The sequence below is a fragment of the Adiantum capillus-veneris genome, chromosome 22 (assembly GCF_014529385.1).
Source record: "Adiantum capillus-veneris isolate H3 chromosome 22, ASM1452938v2, whole genome shotgun sequence".
NCBI lineage: Eukaryota > Viridiplantae > Streptophyta > Polypodiopsida > Polypodiales > Pteridaceae > Adiantum > Adiantum capillus-veneris.
Window position 1 is genome coordinate 40,980,505 of NC_140952.1, and position 17,391 is coordinate 40,997,895.

The 17,391-nt window shown below is 40.0% G+C and overlaps 1 pseudogene; it reads right to left on the bottom strand.

Annotated features, from left to right (window-relative positions):
- Positions 1-9,650: 9,650 nt before the first annotated feature.
- LOC147429203 (uncharacterized) lies at positions 9,651-10,453 on the bottom strand (annotated as a pseudogene).
- Positions 10,454-17,391: the final 6,938 nt, after the last annotated feature.

Below are 17,391 nucleotides of genomic sequence, written 5' to 3' on the forward strand. Positions count from 1 at the left end.
AACCTTGAATTTAAACCTTACTTAGAACCTAACCTATAAGCTAACCTAACCTAACCTAACCTAACATGACTTAACGTAGAACCTAACTTATAACTTAACATATAACCTATATATTGTCTTAACCTAACATATAACCTAAACTAAACCTAACCAAAACATAAAACCTAAACCTTATCAAGTGCATGATTTCAGAAACGACATAATTAAAACAAAATTTCATCAAAATAAGTTATTTCATAAACCAAAACAAAATTTCTTCCTATTTAAAAACGAGATTTCACAACACAAACCATAATTTCTTTTAAAAAATTGAAAGTTTTCTTTTATCAATATACAAATTAATTTAAATGAATTTAATATGAATTAAAAGTTAAATCACTCACATGCGACCTATTTGAGCAAGAAAGGTGTTTTAAACATCCTCGAACTTGCAAAAAACGCACACACACACCATGTTAAACCCTAAACCCTAAATCTACATGTAAACTTGAAAACAATCTTACCTTAGTGCTATGGAGTAGTCCACGAGTAACATTAGCAACTCCAACAACTTCTTTTGCAACAAATTTTCAAGAGGTGAGAAGGAAGAGAGCAAGAGAGAAGGCACAAGAATAAGAGAAATGCGCAGGGAAAGCCCGCAGGTTTGTTTTTGCAGGGTTCGACAGTACAAAAATCGGTATAGGCATCGAAATAGGTATTGAGTCACGCATCAAAAAATAATGTGGAACAGGCGTCGAAAGATACATCGAAAGAGCCGTCAAAAATTTAAAAATAGTTTTTAAAAAAACCTGCATCTCCCTCCATACTTAGCTACACATAAACCGACGCCCGCCATTGGCGCCGGTAATTTGACGTCGGAATTGAAGTGACCACTTGTAGTGATGGTATTGGGTCATGAAGGTGATAGAATGGAAGTCTATCTGTGCAAGGATTTGATGCTAGTGACATCTCCAAGGGATGTTCGCGATGATACATGTCCTATGGTTGTTCAATATAAACATCATATGATAAGAAAAGATATAAAGTAGTCTTTTGCTTGAACAATGATCTTATGGACATTTTACATGATTTATCATATTATTGGGACATATCCTTTTATTTGTAAAGATCCTAATTGGAATTTGGTGAGTCTCAGGAAAAATTGGCGTGACAAAGACTTGGTTATGATGTCTTTTGTGGCTATGTATGCATGTTTTTAGCTTTTCAAGTGGAAGATACCGTATTTGGAAGAAGAAGATACTACTGACAATGTTTTTAAGGTGCATTTTAATTTTGCAATGGAGCTATTAGTGAGTGGAGTGATACAAGATAATATGAATTTTTTGGCTATTAATAGGGTGAGATATAGTCAGCAAGAGTCTGGGATGTCCCCAACCTGCCGACACCAAGGTCAAGATGGGGTCCTTGATAGGTATCTAGATCTATTAGAAACTAAATTCTTTAAGTAATAAAAATCTAGGGAATAGGCCTTTGCCATTGGCAATTGCTTGGGACTATAGCCCTAGAAAAGACCTAGTACTATCTTGAAAACAAAAATGGGGAAATTCTAAAAGCTCAAAACCTCTTTTTTTTGCCCCTAAAGAATCTGCAAATGGGCTAAGGTATCCTCATCCAACACTTTTTTACCTCTACGTGAGTGAAGGTACACACGCTGGAGGACTCCTCTTTCTTTAAAGAATTCTTTAATGTTTGGTGCATAGGAATGGATAGGTACCTGACTAATTAAGTCCACTAGTCCATGATCCACAACCTTAGTCAATCCCCACTTACCACCTCACACTCACACATGTTTTTTGTTATTTAATTACTACCACGTTCTTTCAACATTTAAAACAATAGTCCATTTTAACTTTCCAGCACAATGATACATTAAAACAAGTATTGAAATTCGTTTTAAAAAACATTCCTTTACAAAACAAGCATATTTAAACTTAAGACAAGGTATAGTCACTTAGAAGAATATTCATTGAAAAACCTAACCAATACTCAACTTATCTCAAGCACACCTATACATGGATGAAAAACGGCACCCTTCCTTATTCATAGTCCAAGGTGGAAAAACATCACCCCAAGTTTGGGATGCCCATACGCCAAAACCAATTTCCCATACAATCGGGTTGTTCCTGTAGGATAAAATGATATCCTAAGATATATAAACAAACATATACATATATTGGGTAAAGACTCGTCGTACATGGGGCTATCTTACTCATGATCCGTTGACTGAAAAAGATCATTACTCATCACTTGAAGTAAAAATATTTCAAGGAATCAAAGGTCTCCTGAGACAAGCTGTCTTAAGGATGATCAATCCTTTCTTTCCTAGATCAAATAGGCTAACACAACTGATTCTTTCCTATATTACAAACAATTGTATGTTGGTTTCTTCAAAGATATGCTCCCAATGTTTAAGTTATTTTATCACTTCCTAAGGTGTTTTCCACTCTTTAATGGAAACAGTGTTATCACTTAAAAAGAATTTGAATTACTTATAACTTAAATTATAATGAAGATCCACTTAGGACTGGTTAGGTATCTGCTCAAGCTATAGGGCCTGAACATTCTTGTCTATAGGCATGCTGTTGGTCTGGCCTCGTGATCGTTTGAGGCCTTGGTCCTCTTTGTAATATTGACATATTCTTTAGCTGGTTGGTTTACATGGCTCCTCTTGGGAGCCATGCATTTTATTACTGGGTAAATTATCAATACTTGATTTTATCATTCCATAACGTGCTTTCATGACTTAACCTAATTTGTGGACCCTTATGGTGACTTAATTCGTTATAGAAGGTTTAATATAGTTCTTGTAACTATTTATACCTTAGTTTAGCCATAAGAATCCATGACTAATTTTTGAAAACCTACTTGCTAACCCTCTTCTTTAAAAAAGTAGTTAGAATTAGTAACTTCTCCACATAGTAATTTTCTAATTGTTTATATATGTAAGACATTTTTATCCTAGCTTCCTTATAGACTTTCTAGGCTCCACAAATTATCTTATAATCTTCTAATATTTTTCTTAATTTTCACTTTTCAATCAAGTCCAAAATGGCTTATGTTTTTCTTAATACTTATTATAGTAACTATCTCAACTTTGTAAAATTGTATTATACCTCTAGTAGTTATCTCAAAAACTTTTAAAAGGATTTACTATTTATCCCCATTAGTGTTTAGACAAAAACAAGGTTTTTAGGCCAAGGTAGTTACTAAACCTAATCAACCAACTATGATCTAATTATCACCTATTAAAATGGACTAGGCTACACTGCATTTGAGAAACTTTCGCTGGCTTTTCGATTCTTGATTTTGGTCCACCCTCTTTCCAGATTTATCGCTTCCGTGATTTTACTTTATCCCTAACCTCCTCATGCATGCAAATCATAAACTTGCTCAATTTTAAATAACTAATATGTTGTGTAGCCATAACCTGTATCAACTATCTCCAAAGGGCTTTGAATTCCCACTCAAATGCTCAAAATCCTTCGTCCAAGCTTTGTTTTAGACCATCCATCTTCCGTTTTACTTCATGTAACTACACATCTGACACATATTGGCATAAAAAATACGCTTTTAAAGTCATCCAATCTGTCTTTTCTTCATCTCACAAACATCGTACTATATCTTTTCTTTGCCACAAACCAAGAGTGGAAAAACATGAACCACACCTTCTTCTCTCGTCAGTCTTCTCTCTAGCACAAACATCCCATAATCTTAAAGCCAAGTTTTTCGGATCTTTCACCCCTATGAAAGTGGGAAAACCTATCCTTCCATCTTTAACAACACATGATCTGCACTTCATAAGATCCAAAACCGCAATTTCACCTTCAAATAAAATAAATCATCATACTCCTTCATGAGGGCACCATTAAAAGATGGCGAGGAGGAACGGGAACACAATCATAAACACAACATAGATGCCTCTCTATATCCTTGGTACTCACAACATCCCAGCCCACTAGAAATCACAATCAAAACTACACATCTTAGCAAGAACACCACATGCATACCAATGCATACATGTTTTGCACCATCAACTAACATCCATGGAAATGTTTCTTGTTTCTAGAAATCTCGATGCGAAACACTTTGAGTGGAGCAAAGATGAGAACGGGGGAAAGGGAGGAGAAAAGGAATAGGAATTGGCTATGGTTTGCTCCAATTATGACCCAAACCCCATTTACAAACACCATAAGAGCCACCACCACCAGCTCCATCAGTAAAACCTCAATGAGATTAGAAAAACCTCGAGCAACAGTTGGCTCTTCCTCTACGAAGCTCTCCTCATTGAGACATCAAGAAATCTTCTCCCGTTGGATTTATCGTTGGCCCCAAAGCATTCCAAAAAGACTTTGTCAAGGACTCCCCTCTTGAACTAAGCTCCCCCCCTCAAAATGCAAAGAAATTGGCCCTTTTAGGGTGTGGGTGTATTTTTCTATTTTTGCCATAACCTTTTCTACTTTTAACCCTCACTTTACATGAGACCAACCATTTGATTTTGTTGGCCTTGCTTGAGCTCCAAGTTCCATGAATGAGGGCTCCCCATGCAGAGCAGTAGCGCCTGACACTATTGGTGGGAGCCCCCTTTCATCTCCAAAAATTAGGCACCTTTAAGGGAAGTTGAAACATTAGTCATAATAGCCACCATGTCATCATATTTTTTTGCATTCTACACAGCCACTATATACAACATTGCACTACAAAAATATGTTGTGGTTAACACCCCTAGCGATGCCTAGAACGGCTGCGCACACCCACAATGCCAAACACCATAGCACACAAGCTTGAGAGAGCTTTCTCCTTTGATTCACTAAGTAGAGGGCATGCTCCAACATATAAAGGGTGCACCCCTTCCTACGCCCTTTGTATGCATGTGGTATTTTTTACAGGCACATGGTGGTGTCACATTGCATGGTCCTCCAAGCTTTTGAAATTTCAAAAAAAACCCTTCATTTTTTACACAAGCTTCAACCACTTGCACTTTGATGTCTAGGGGTCCAGTTATCGAGGCGCAAAAATCGACCAAAATATCCCCTTGTTGGCTACAAACTCCCTCGCCTTAGCTGCAGTTTGACTTTTTTGGGTCCTCCAGTCAAGGTTGCAAACTTGTCAAAAAACCAATAAATTCCTCCCGATTGACAACCATCGCTAAATGAAAATTGCTATATACCTTTGGCACTTTTGATACCTTTACTTCTACTTCATATTCCATTTAGCCCATTTTGGGGCCCTTTTGGCCTTAAAAAAGCCATCAAGCATACATTTCCGCTATCACATGCTTGCCCAAGTCTTTTGTATGTGCTTTAGCACTTTTCCATCAACCTATCAACATACATACTACTGCTTGTTCCTTCTGGTATGGTCGACACACTTTGGTTGCAACAACAACACCTTGATTCATCGACACCTTGCATGTTATCCAGATCTCATTAGTGCCGAGTGGATCCATGAGAGAATGACGGAAGCAAAGGCATGCAGAGAGGACATCACCAATAAATAATGGGAGTATGCACGATGTTGTGTACCAAAGGTATATCTAGTGCTCATATATATATATATCTAATATATAGTACTCATTTTATTTGGTTTTATCTTTCTAATTGATTGTATTATTTTTTATCTTGTATAGTGTAGCTTTATGTGTTCAAAGGGGCGACACTTTTGTACACGCCACATTGACGAGCGTCTAACCACCATGGATTGTGGTGTCATGGGAAACTTTGACACAAATGGTGATGAAACTAGATAATGTGGGACTATTGAAAGGATACTAAAGGTCAATTTTAGAAGCATTTATACCTTCATCTTTGAGTGCAAGTGGTTTGTAAATGTGTCTAGACGACATGAGAGTGGGCTCTACATGGTGGAATCTTGTATGTATTACTTGGGGAGGCATGAAACTTAGTTTTGCCACACAATTTTGAGCAAGTAAGGGTAAACCACTTTACTCTTATTTTCTTATAACATAATATCAATGTCCCTCATTTCTGTTTTTTTTTAATAGGTCATATATATCCCATCAGTCCATCAATCAAAACTTTGGTTCGTAGTTCCTGTAGCACCTTGAGAAAGAACCAATTTTGCCACTAATGAAGTAGAGACCCTCTTCCACCTACTAGTTTGTATGAGGGTGAAACAGGGGATAGAGAGATCGATGATTTGAGTCCCAACACCGCCAATCTTAATGAGGATGATTTCCATGATGACAATGATGAGATGAAATATGAGGAGTTGGAGGATGATGAAGCCAATGGATCCACAAATGACAACTCAATTTATCGCTATATTGATTTACCCATGGGTTTAAATTTAGATCATGCTACTTGTAAAGATCTTTTGGAAGATGATTTCTAAACATTTTGTATATTTTATTGTATGATTTTTTTTTGTTGTGTCTCTCATTCATAGATTTCTCATACTCTCTCTCTCTCTCTCTCTCTCTCTCTCTCTCTCTCTCTCTCTCTCTCTCTCTCTCTCTCATTTTTCCAAGCATACCTCCCCATTTGCCAGACAATGAGGAAGGTTCTTGAAAAAGTGCAAGGCACTTGAAAATTGATGGAACTTGTATAAACTAACATGCGTTCTACCATCTGGTAAAATGTGGGCATACTCCACTCTATCATGATCAAAATTGAAAAATATCGCTACAAAGGGGCACTAAGAAAACAACACCTAGATTACCTTCAAGACAAGGACTCTTTGTTGAACCAGGGGATTTCTTGTTCATCACAAAAGCAGGCAATCCCTAAGCTTGGAGGGTGTAGGTAGAAGACGAGGGGTTCCACTTGTAAAATAGACATGCTCGTGTTTTGCTATAACGGGATGAATTGGTTGTCTCAATTTGTGAGAACCAATCCAAAACATGATGGATGGATGTTGTGGAGTTCTCTCTTGTGGGCATATGAAAATATTGAGATAGTGCCCATGCCTCAACAAAATATGTTGTCCATGTTTGGTTTCTCATCTTCAGTGCTTGTTTTACATGGAGGCACATGCATAGCTCTAGGATGGAACTTCCTCTTTGTAGTTTGTTCTCATTGGTAGAATCTTCAGTGGTGGCAAGGTTGATTTTTGATTTTTCTTTATCCTGGAAATTCTCTTTGTGATTGGTAACTTATGAAGATTTTTTGTGAATCTGCTATATTTTGTAGCATGGTTGTTCTTGCTACAAACACGGCAATGGTTGACCTCATAGCAATCTTTTGAAAGATGATTAATCTTCCACAATGTTTACACTTTAAATGATTTTTGTGGTTTTGATTGTAGCGGTTGGATGAGATTACAAAAGCACCATTGGTTTGTAGTTGATTGCCTTGGAGTTTCTTTTCATGCCCTTGAAGAGAGTTTATTACATCTTCAATTTTAGAAACATGGTCTTTCTCTTTAAGCACTATTACAATTTGGCCAAAATTTGCATCTAGTGTACTGTTTGAGAAGCATAGCAATTTGGTCTTCATTATCTACAACGCATTTTATATATGTCACCTATGTGCAAATACTTTTGAGCCTATTTACCACTATGAAAATCTCCAAGTGTTTACCGCACTGTTTTACCGCGTTTTGTAAAGAGAAGGTGCAAATTCAATGAGAGAAACAAGAGACAGGAGGGCGGGGGGGTCTTTTGTGTGTTTAAAGTATTACTACAACTTTCTCCGCTATTATTATCGTTGTTATTACCGCGCTCATTACCGTCATTATATCCGCTGCCCAAATTTAGCGCCTAAACTTACAAATTCTGGATTAAACCCCCTTCCCCCCCCCCCCCCCCCCCCCCCCCCCAATTCAAATTTTGGTGTTTTCCTCCTCTCAGATTAAAGAATATTGTATATAATTTTCAAATATAAAAAAGAAGAGAGAGAGAGAGAGAGAGAGGGAGAAAGAAAGAGAAAGAGGGGGGAGAAGGAGGCGGGGGATATAAGATTACACTTGGTTACAACTAAAATAATCATTGTCAATTGATTAACATAATTGAGCATATTCTCAAATCTAAAGAGAGGAAGAGGAGGGAGAGAGAGGTGAATGGATTACACGACCAAAAAACTTCATAATTGCAGAATGTTTATGAACCATCTTCAAAAGATCTCTACATGAAGCATCATCCAATTCTAAGCCCATGGCTCCTAAATCAATAAAGACAGAAATGGAATTGTCGTTTGTGGATGCATTGCCAGCTTCATCATCTTCGAGTTCTTTATCCTCCATCTCATCATCTTCATCATCATGACAGTCATCCTTGCTAAGACTTGTTGCCGCCGGACTTGATTCATCGATCTTCATCTCCTCTGTTTCCACCTCATCCAAAGCCAGAGGTGGAAGAGGGTCGAAGATAATCTCCGCTTCATTAGTGGAATAAATGGTTCTCCCCCGAGGTGTTACGGGAATTACGAACCAAAGTTTTGGTTGCTAGATTGTTGGGATATAGATGACCTATAAAATAGAATCTCAAAGTGAGTAACATTAGTACAACTAACACTACAAGTAAATAAGAATGAAAAAGGTACATGTCACTCACCTTATCATAATTGCACAATAAAACTAAATTGTCATACCTCCCTGTGTGATGCACACTAGAGTCCACCATGTAGAGGCTATTCTCATGTCATCTAGACACATTTTCAAACCACTTGCACTCAAAGATAAAGCTATGAAAGGTTCTAAAATTAACCTTTAGTATCCTTTCAATAGTTCCGCAGTATCTGGCTTTATCACAGTCTGTGTCAAAGTTGCCCATGATGGGACAATCCATGGTGGTTTTACGCTCGTCAATGTGGCGCATACAAAAGTAACCACCCTTTGACCACATGCAAATACATATTAAAGATAATTTCAAGAAATAGTGGGACAATATGGTTTAGGTATATGAGTACTCTACCTTTGGTACGCAGCCTCGTGCATACTCCCATTCTTTGTTGGCGATGTCTTCTCCGCGCGCTTTTGCCTCTGTCATTCTCTCATGAATCCACTCTGCACAAATGAGATATGGGAAACATGCAAGGTGTTTAGGCACTGGGGGTTCCCACCTTCATCCATGCTTCCCTCTCTTGCAAACGCCTTGCCTTTGCCACTGTCCACAAGTCTACCCACTTGGTCATAATCTCTACATTGAGAATGCAAAAGTTATCGACCACTCGGGATAGATTTATATCCATGTTAAGTATTTTCCCCTTTACTCTTGTCAAGTGTGAAGTCATCCTTGCATCTTCCTCTTCTGACCACATGCAAGGCATTTAAGGATCAACTTGTGCCAATTACTGTGATATGTAAACAAATGCCTCTTGAACAATCCACCCTTCGGCCATACATGCCTCTGGTTGAGACCGTAGCCGCAAAAAATCTTTGAGAGTCTTTAAAAACCTCTCTAAGAAGAACATCCACCATGCGTGCACAACTCCGCATATAGCTATCTCCTCCACCACGTGAAACAAGACGTGAATTTGACTAAGAAGGACCAATCGAGGAAATGCATCTTCAATGGCACACACAGCTTCTACTGCAAGTGTTTGAGCAGCAGGGATAGCATCTATTTTGATTTCCTTGGAGCTCAAAAATCTGCAAGAAAACATACAAGGATACACTAAGTGCTAGTTGAAATTATTGTGTACATAAAAAAGGTGTAGTTGAGTGGAGTCTTGTGGTGTACCTTACTAGCTCTCCTAGTTTGAAAATAGTGTCCCTGTCTTTCTTGTCCCAACATATACACATACTCACCGGTAGAATGAACTACAATGTAAATCAAGGAAAGGGAAAGTGAGTGATAGTCATACACACAAAATATAGATAGGATAGGGAGTATGAAGATTACCTGAATCATCTTGTGCCAATCATGGGACTTCAACCCATACAATTGAATGCTTCCACCATTCTTCGCTTTTGTGAGAGCTCCCTTTACCGACCTCATGTATCCTCTTGGTGTGTGAATAGAGGTGATGTTACCCTTCACCTTGTCTAATTATTCTTTTTCTAGCATCCATGGTGCTTTAGGAAGCACAATCTTTCCATTTGGGGCACGCCCTAGAGTAGCAGAGGCGGGGAGATGTTTTAAAAGCCTCAAATCCTCCCTCGCACCCAAAGAGTCCTTCTTGCCAATAATGTGGTCCCATAGTGTTTGGGCTATATTCTTGAATATGTGCATAGGATCCAAGAGGTGTTGTATTTTGAAGTCCTTCCAATATGGAAGCCTTAAAAATATGGAATACCTTGACATACCTTTTGGTGGAGGACACGGAGACGGATTGTTGTTGTGGTGTTCCTCTCAAATGGTTGCCCAATCTGCCATCGTGATATTTAGAGGAGCCTTCCCATTTGTTGGATCCTTGTGCTTGTTATGTCCTTGGGGTAAGAAAATATTGTTGTTTGGATAGATTACCTTGTGCAAGGAATCGGGTTTCTCCGTCACTAACGATGGCCCGCAAGTAGGACATGCATTGTGTCCCGATGTGGACAGCCCTACATACATATCATATGGTTAGAGAGATTAGTGAACTTAAGTGAGCTAAAGGGAGAGAGGGAATGAGGGAAAGAGAGATAGAGGACAGGGGGTTATTAAAAATCTCTCCAAGCCCAGGATAGTCGTGCATAGTCCACATAAGGATTCCCCTCACTTGAGCCTCTCTCCCCCCCTTTGCAAGTGAGACATCGACAACAGGAATTCCTCTCCATAACTCCTCCAACTCCTCAATGAGGGGCTTGAGGTAAATGTCAATATTTGACAATTTGTACTTCCTTGGCACAAGCAAGGAAAGAAGTATATTGCCCTCCTTGGTTGTCTCCCATGGTGGAATATCGTGGTGGATGATCACCACAGGCCAAGTGCCAAGTTGACACCATCACTTACTAATCCAAGCCTCAAGTGTTGAGTCTCCAACCCAAAATTTGGCCATTGAGTTTTGATGTGCCTCCATGCAGGTGAATCGGTAGGGACACGCATCATTCCATCGTTTGAGCGATGGTCTACGTGCCACGCAAGAAGCTCCACGGTAGACCTGCTTTTAAACATGTGTTGGATGCGAGGAATTAATTGAAAATGTCTTAATACCTTGCAGGGTAGGTGTGCCCCGCTCACACCTTTCTTGTACCGTGCCTCCCCGCACACAGGACATGAGGTATCATTGAAAATGTCTTAATACCTTGCAGGGTAGGTGTGCCCCGCTCACACCTTTCTTGTACCGTGCCTCCTCGCACACGGGACATGAGGTATCATGTGCTGCTCATTGCAGAATAGCATGCAATCATTGACGCACGGATGGATGCGCTCATACTCCATTCCAAGTGCAGTGACATACGATCTAGCTCTCTGATGATCTGGAGGCATGTGTTGATCTTCGGGCAACATTTTGCCCATCAAATTAGAACAAACATGCGTATTAGTATAATTCCTAGAAGACGACACCATAAAGAGAGAGGGAGAGAGTATATAGTGCATCGACACTTACATTACTCCAACCTAATTTTTCTTGCAAGTTGAGTACTTCCAACGATCCTCGGAGCACCGAGTATCGTGCATTGTCGTAAAGAGGTGTTTGGGCACTCTCATCAATCTATCCTCCGTTTTGGCATCTCGTTTAGTGCAGGGCTGACAATCCTCCTCGCACACATCACGCTCATGAGCTAGTAGCTCATCACACATGTCAAACATGTGCTCATCTTCTACCTCAAAGTGCGACGAAGACGTCGTTGTAGAGCCAATGAGAGGATCACCATGCGGTGCACCCAAATTGCCTAGTCGCTCTTGCCTCTTTCGTTCGGCCTTGCGCGTTGGTGCACCATCATGGAACAGAGACCAATGGGGCACCTCCTCAAGCGACGGGCGAGTCCTGCTATCATCCCTTTGAGCGCTTTTCCGAGGATGCCAAAGCCCTTCGTTCTCCACGTGCTCCAAAGCAATGCGTTTCAAGCAAGGAATTGCCCTTTTGCACTTGGCACAAGGACAAGGTAGTTTTTCCTTGAGCGAATGATCTTGCTCAGGGACTCTAGGAGGACCACGGTCATCCCAGTCGATGTCTTACACACGTGAAAAGTGTTTATTTAGTCATGTCTCCTAAAAAATAAATAATTTAAAAAACGCTCAATTCCATTTGAAAAATTACAGGTAGTTAACGTCAAAGGGAATAAATAACAATGAGTGTTAAAATTATTTTTAACTAAAAGAGTTTTAAGAAAAATCAATTAATAAACACTTAAAAGTACTACAAAATAAAGTATCCATAAAAAATTAAAAATCTTCATAAAAAAACTCAAAAGGCTAAAAAATGAAATAATGCATAGCTAAGGGTAGAGGGAGTGGTTTGTACCCCCTCTCCCTGCAACCTCGAATTTGCATGTATCTGTTTGAAGTGACTGGCCGTGATAATATAGGCGGTAATACCTGGAACCTAAAAAAGGAAAGAAGGCAGAGTATGCCGCGTTTTTGCAGCATACCCTGCGTTCTTGCACTCCGCCATCACTCCCAAGCTTCTCCCCCCTCCCCTCCCCCACCCCCCATCTCCCTACCCTCTCTCTCCTTCAACAAGCCTCCCCCCCCACCGCTCCCTTCCCCCTCTCTTCTTCTCCAAGCTTCTCAAGTCTCGTTGAAGAGGGTTTCGTCCAAGTTTCGGCAAAGGGGGTATTCCGCCATCATCTTTGGAAGCTCAACCTAATCGAAGCTCAACCGCACTACAAAGAAGAGGTAAACACAAATGCACATCCTCCCTCTTCCCCTTTTGTTTTCTACTACACACACACACATACACACATACATAAACAAACAAAAAGAGAAAATAGAGAATCCATAACATACCTATTCATTAGGAAATGGTTGCTTCGCACGGCTTGTTTGAAATGGTTGCTTTTCTAAGCACGTTTGAAAATGGTTGCTTTGCTACGCACGTTTGAAAATGATTGATTTTTGTTTGGACGCTACACTCCGCCGTAGCTTGCGACCTACGGTATTTCTTTGCAGATTACACCATGGCATTAGAGGGTCCTACTCCCATGGCATCAGAGGGTCGTACGCCACTCCATTCCACTCCGGCTTCGCCAGAACATCACGAAGGACTTCCTCTGACAGCACGCGTTGACGCTCGTCTCAAGGCAACGAGCGTGTGAGAGATGAAACGGCGGTGGATCTTGGGGTTTTGCATGTTTTGGTAGTGGCGGGGGAACGGAGTTCCCACTTTCAGTGCGTGCCACACCTGACGTAGAGGACGAGGATATTGACAGACCCATGCTAGACACACATGGGCGTTACTACAGGGTTAAATATGGCGGGCAGGTGGATTTTGACACAACACAGGATAGGGCATTTCAACGCCATCTACAAATTTTTATACATTCAACGTATAAGAATTTTTTTATAAAGTTTAGAGACCAACTACCCGATCATGCACGGTACATTGAGGACGCTCTGTTAGCTAGATTTCCAAACGCCCCCGATCAACATTTTTCATAACAATGGTTGGAGGGCTATATAAAGACATTTTTAAAAAACAAGCAGTCCAGTGTGCGGCACGCAGCAGCCAACCAGGTCAGAGATACAAACAGGATTTACTGCGGTGGCAACATGGCAGACGCGGAGTGGGAGTGGGCAATCAAGAGAATAGCGATCAAGTTGCAACGGGCTCATCATACAGACAACAACGTGAGGCCTCCGCAAGAAAAACTCCCACGCACTATGGTTTTGAAGGCAAGGGATCTTGGAAGGATGAATATGTAAGATTATTTGAATTATAACGATCGGTGATTATAAAGATTGTAGTTGATTATTTGGTATTGTTATTGCTAACTTAGGAAAATGTCACTCTCTCTGGACCAACCAGAGCGATGGTCAGGTATCGAGAGAGACATACAAAATTTGATACTTGGTGATGGTTGTTCGAAAACAACCACATCTCTCGCAAGCAATACAACGCGATGGTTGGACCACTACAAGCGGTAAGTTTAAACAAGTAATTTTGCATCAATTGTTTTGAGCTGTGGATAATTGTTTAATTTGGTTTGGGTTTATGTAGAGTCAAAGTGATCCAGCATACGTGCCTCTGGACGACGATGAGATAGAGGAGGATTAGATAGAATTTTTTTTTGTCAAAACTTTCGTAATGTCCGAATGTGACACAATGTATATACAACTATTTACTTTTTATTGAAACTTTTTTAAATAGTTGATCTTCTACATTTTTAATTGTCAAGGTAAAGTAAATTCAATTCCAGTTCTTTGGTATTTTTTATACTCTTCCAAAAAAAAATTGATCTTTCATTGTTTTATGCAGGTCAAAAATACAGGTGCTCATTTGGGCCACTCAAATTTGGGTGGCCCAAATGAGCACCTTTATTTTTGAATTGGCGTATAGCGGCAATAGGCGCGATAAAAGAAGTGGGTATATTGCCACGACTATTACCGCGCTCATTGTTGAGAAACCACTACCGCGTTCATAGCCACGGTTATTGCCGCTCCCACAAATTTTTCTCTCTCATTTTTCCTTTGTTTTTTCGCGGCAATGTTAGCGGTTATAGACAGCTCTTCTTATAGTGTACGTGAGATGACACATTTTGCTGGGCTCCATAAAGCAATCCGTAAAGTTGCATCTTTACTGCAATTTTAGAATGCTTGGCAATAGCACCAAAATAATGCACAAAGTTGTCAAACAAGTGAGGTGCTCATGTGTCAAAAGGCTGTCTGTTTTTATATACCTATATAGAGGCATATTATGCTGAATAATATAAAGTCTACCTTTTTCTTTGCAACTACATTGTATTGCACTATGTGTCCATTATCAAGTCATGTATGCTAACCCTATTCTCATCATGTTAATGTCATGAATGGCACACTAACCCATCCACCTTAAAATACCAAGTAGTATCAAATCATGGTTTAGATTAGCATTTCCTAATCTATTAGATCCTAGGCATTCTCTCTATTCTAGATTGCATTGGCTCTCTGTCCCTAAGGCATTGCAGTTGCTAATTATACCTCACATGCATTTCATAATAGCATTAGCACTAATGTATTTGCTAATTGCTTTTGGGTATGTTCTTGGTGTATACCTCGGGCCACTACCCTCACATTAGAAATCATACTAGAATTTTGTTCTTAATTAGCATTCACTTTAGCCTAATTTTTCTTTTCTTTAGTATGTTTTAGCTTGATTTTTTCACACATATATTTTAAAAAAAATAAAAAAATTCCCCATCCTACTGCACTAGGATATATTTTAGAATCTCTCTATTTTCAGCTTCATTTTGAGCCATCAAACTTAGAAACCAAAGGAGATTAGCCCCCTTCGATGAATTATTAGTCATGTGTGTGCATGTGTGTGGCTATATGGACAAAACAAGAGTGGGAACCACCTTTCAATCAGGCTTAGTTGGTGGGCAATAGGTTTCTCAATTGTGGTCAACGGAGGGTCAACCGAGTGGACTTCAGAAGTGGAAAAAAAATCCAATTTTTTTGTTTTTATGTTCCGAATGGACCAGACTCACCATGACTCTTGTTGTGCCCGATCGTCTGCCCAACCGGCGAAGCCCCTCGACCGACCGGTGTTGCCCGACCTCCTCTAGCCAGTGGCTCCGATCAGCCAAACCCATCCGTCTACGGTGCCTCTCCATTTGTATGGACCTCACCCCTTGCACCTTGCCGACTGGCCATCCGCCCTCACCCACAGGGGTTGTGTCCCACACATCCAAAGGCCGTTGGGGCTAATTCCCATGAAGCTCCACCTCGAAAGCCAACGGACCCTTCCTCTCCCTCTGCCACTATCAATGGGGCTCTTTTGTCCGTACCACAATCTTCAAAAATTTGTAAATCTTCAATTATGAATCTCTTGAACCTTGAGCCATATCACAAATTTGTGAAGAGGTACTCCATGATATTGGAGAGTGACTTCACAACAATCAATTTGTAAAACCATTGAAATTAACTGCTCGTGAGGACTAGACACTATCCAATCACCCGGGTAAGACCTTCCTCTCACCGCACATGGGAGTGCACCCTCATGGGAGAAAAGGGGATCGACAAATTCAAGGCCACGGCTTTGACACATGGCAAGAAAAAACCAAGGGATTTTTAATGTGAAAGCAATTATGATATGTCATTAAGCCGGTAATTAATGATGTCATAGTCAAAACACAACAAAGCTTAACACAGTTTGTAGCGAAGGACGAGCAAGCTCTTGGAATTATGTGCACAAGATGTGGATGCGTATGCACAAACACAAGTGTCTAGTCTTTACACATGGGTTGTAAGAGATTCTTTACATAGGTTACTCACACACAAATTTTCTAGGTGGCTTTTAGACCTTAGCCAAGGTTCAAAGAATGGATTCCTAACTATTTGGGCTCAATAACAAGGCTTAAAAACTACGTAAAGTTACAAACTCAAAAGCTCTTGGCCCCTTTAGACTCATTGGTAATCAATAATACTACAACGGCTTTGGACTTTTTGGGATTTATCATTAATACAAAGAGGTTCAATACAATCAATTGGAATAAAATTGAGAGTGGTGTCATTTGATGATCTTTTTATGGCTTTGTTAGCTAAGCAACTACCATTCCCCCCCTCCTTATCTGTGTCATATGAGACACAACTACTCAGGGTGCTAAGTAGTGGTCAGGTAGAGTTCTTTGTCCTCTATTGACATGAGCTGCATTGTGATTTTTTTGTTTTTGCTCATTTGTTGAGTAGCTAACCAATATTCTCTCAGGTTGGTGATGACAGGGCCATTTTTTTTGGATTTGTAAGTGAAGAAGCCCATATATAATGCTCCTTCAAAACTTTGCATGTAATAGGATGGTTAAAACATCACCCGAGCATCAAATCCATGAAGCACTTCCTTTGAAGACTGGCCATATAAATCGTAGGACAATCCCTTGTTACCTTCAAGGAATGACGTCCATATTGCAGATGTTTGCTTTGTGTGGTGGAAAGTCTGCAAGGAGGTGAGGAGCATTTTACAAATATTCACCAACATGATGCATGCCAAGTTTGGAGTCCCTCTGAATAGCTAAATGGTCAAGAATAGTGTATCCACCATATATTTCTCTATAAGATGGTTATTCTGTGGTGGTGGGAACCTGGGGTAGTTGAACCAAGTGGGTCCCTTTTGTGGGATGGTCGAATGGTGCTGCCAACATCTGAATCTCGGTGTATTGGGCACTACATAGGATATTGTTTAATATTTCATTGTGCATTTTTATACAAGATGAGATACTCGAGGTGCCAATTTATCAAGATCTTCCGCCATTTGGGATGTGGCATTCTTGGGCTGGCCTTAAAGTCCTTGCGCAATATGTCCTTTATTTGGAGCACTTTAAACTTTATGAGTAAAAAGGGGAGAGCCTGCTGATACCATGATTCATTGATGTTGGCCAATCTGAGAAGGTTGACATTGATCAATTGCAAGATCCTCTCTTCCCACTACATTG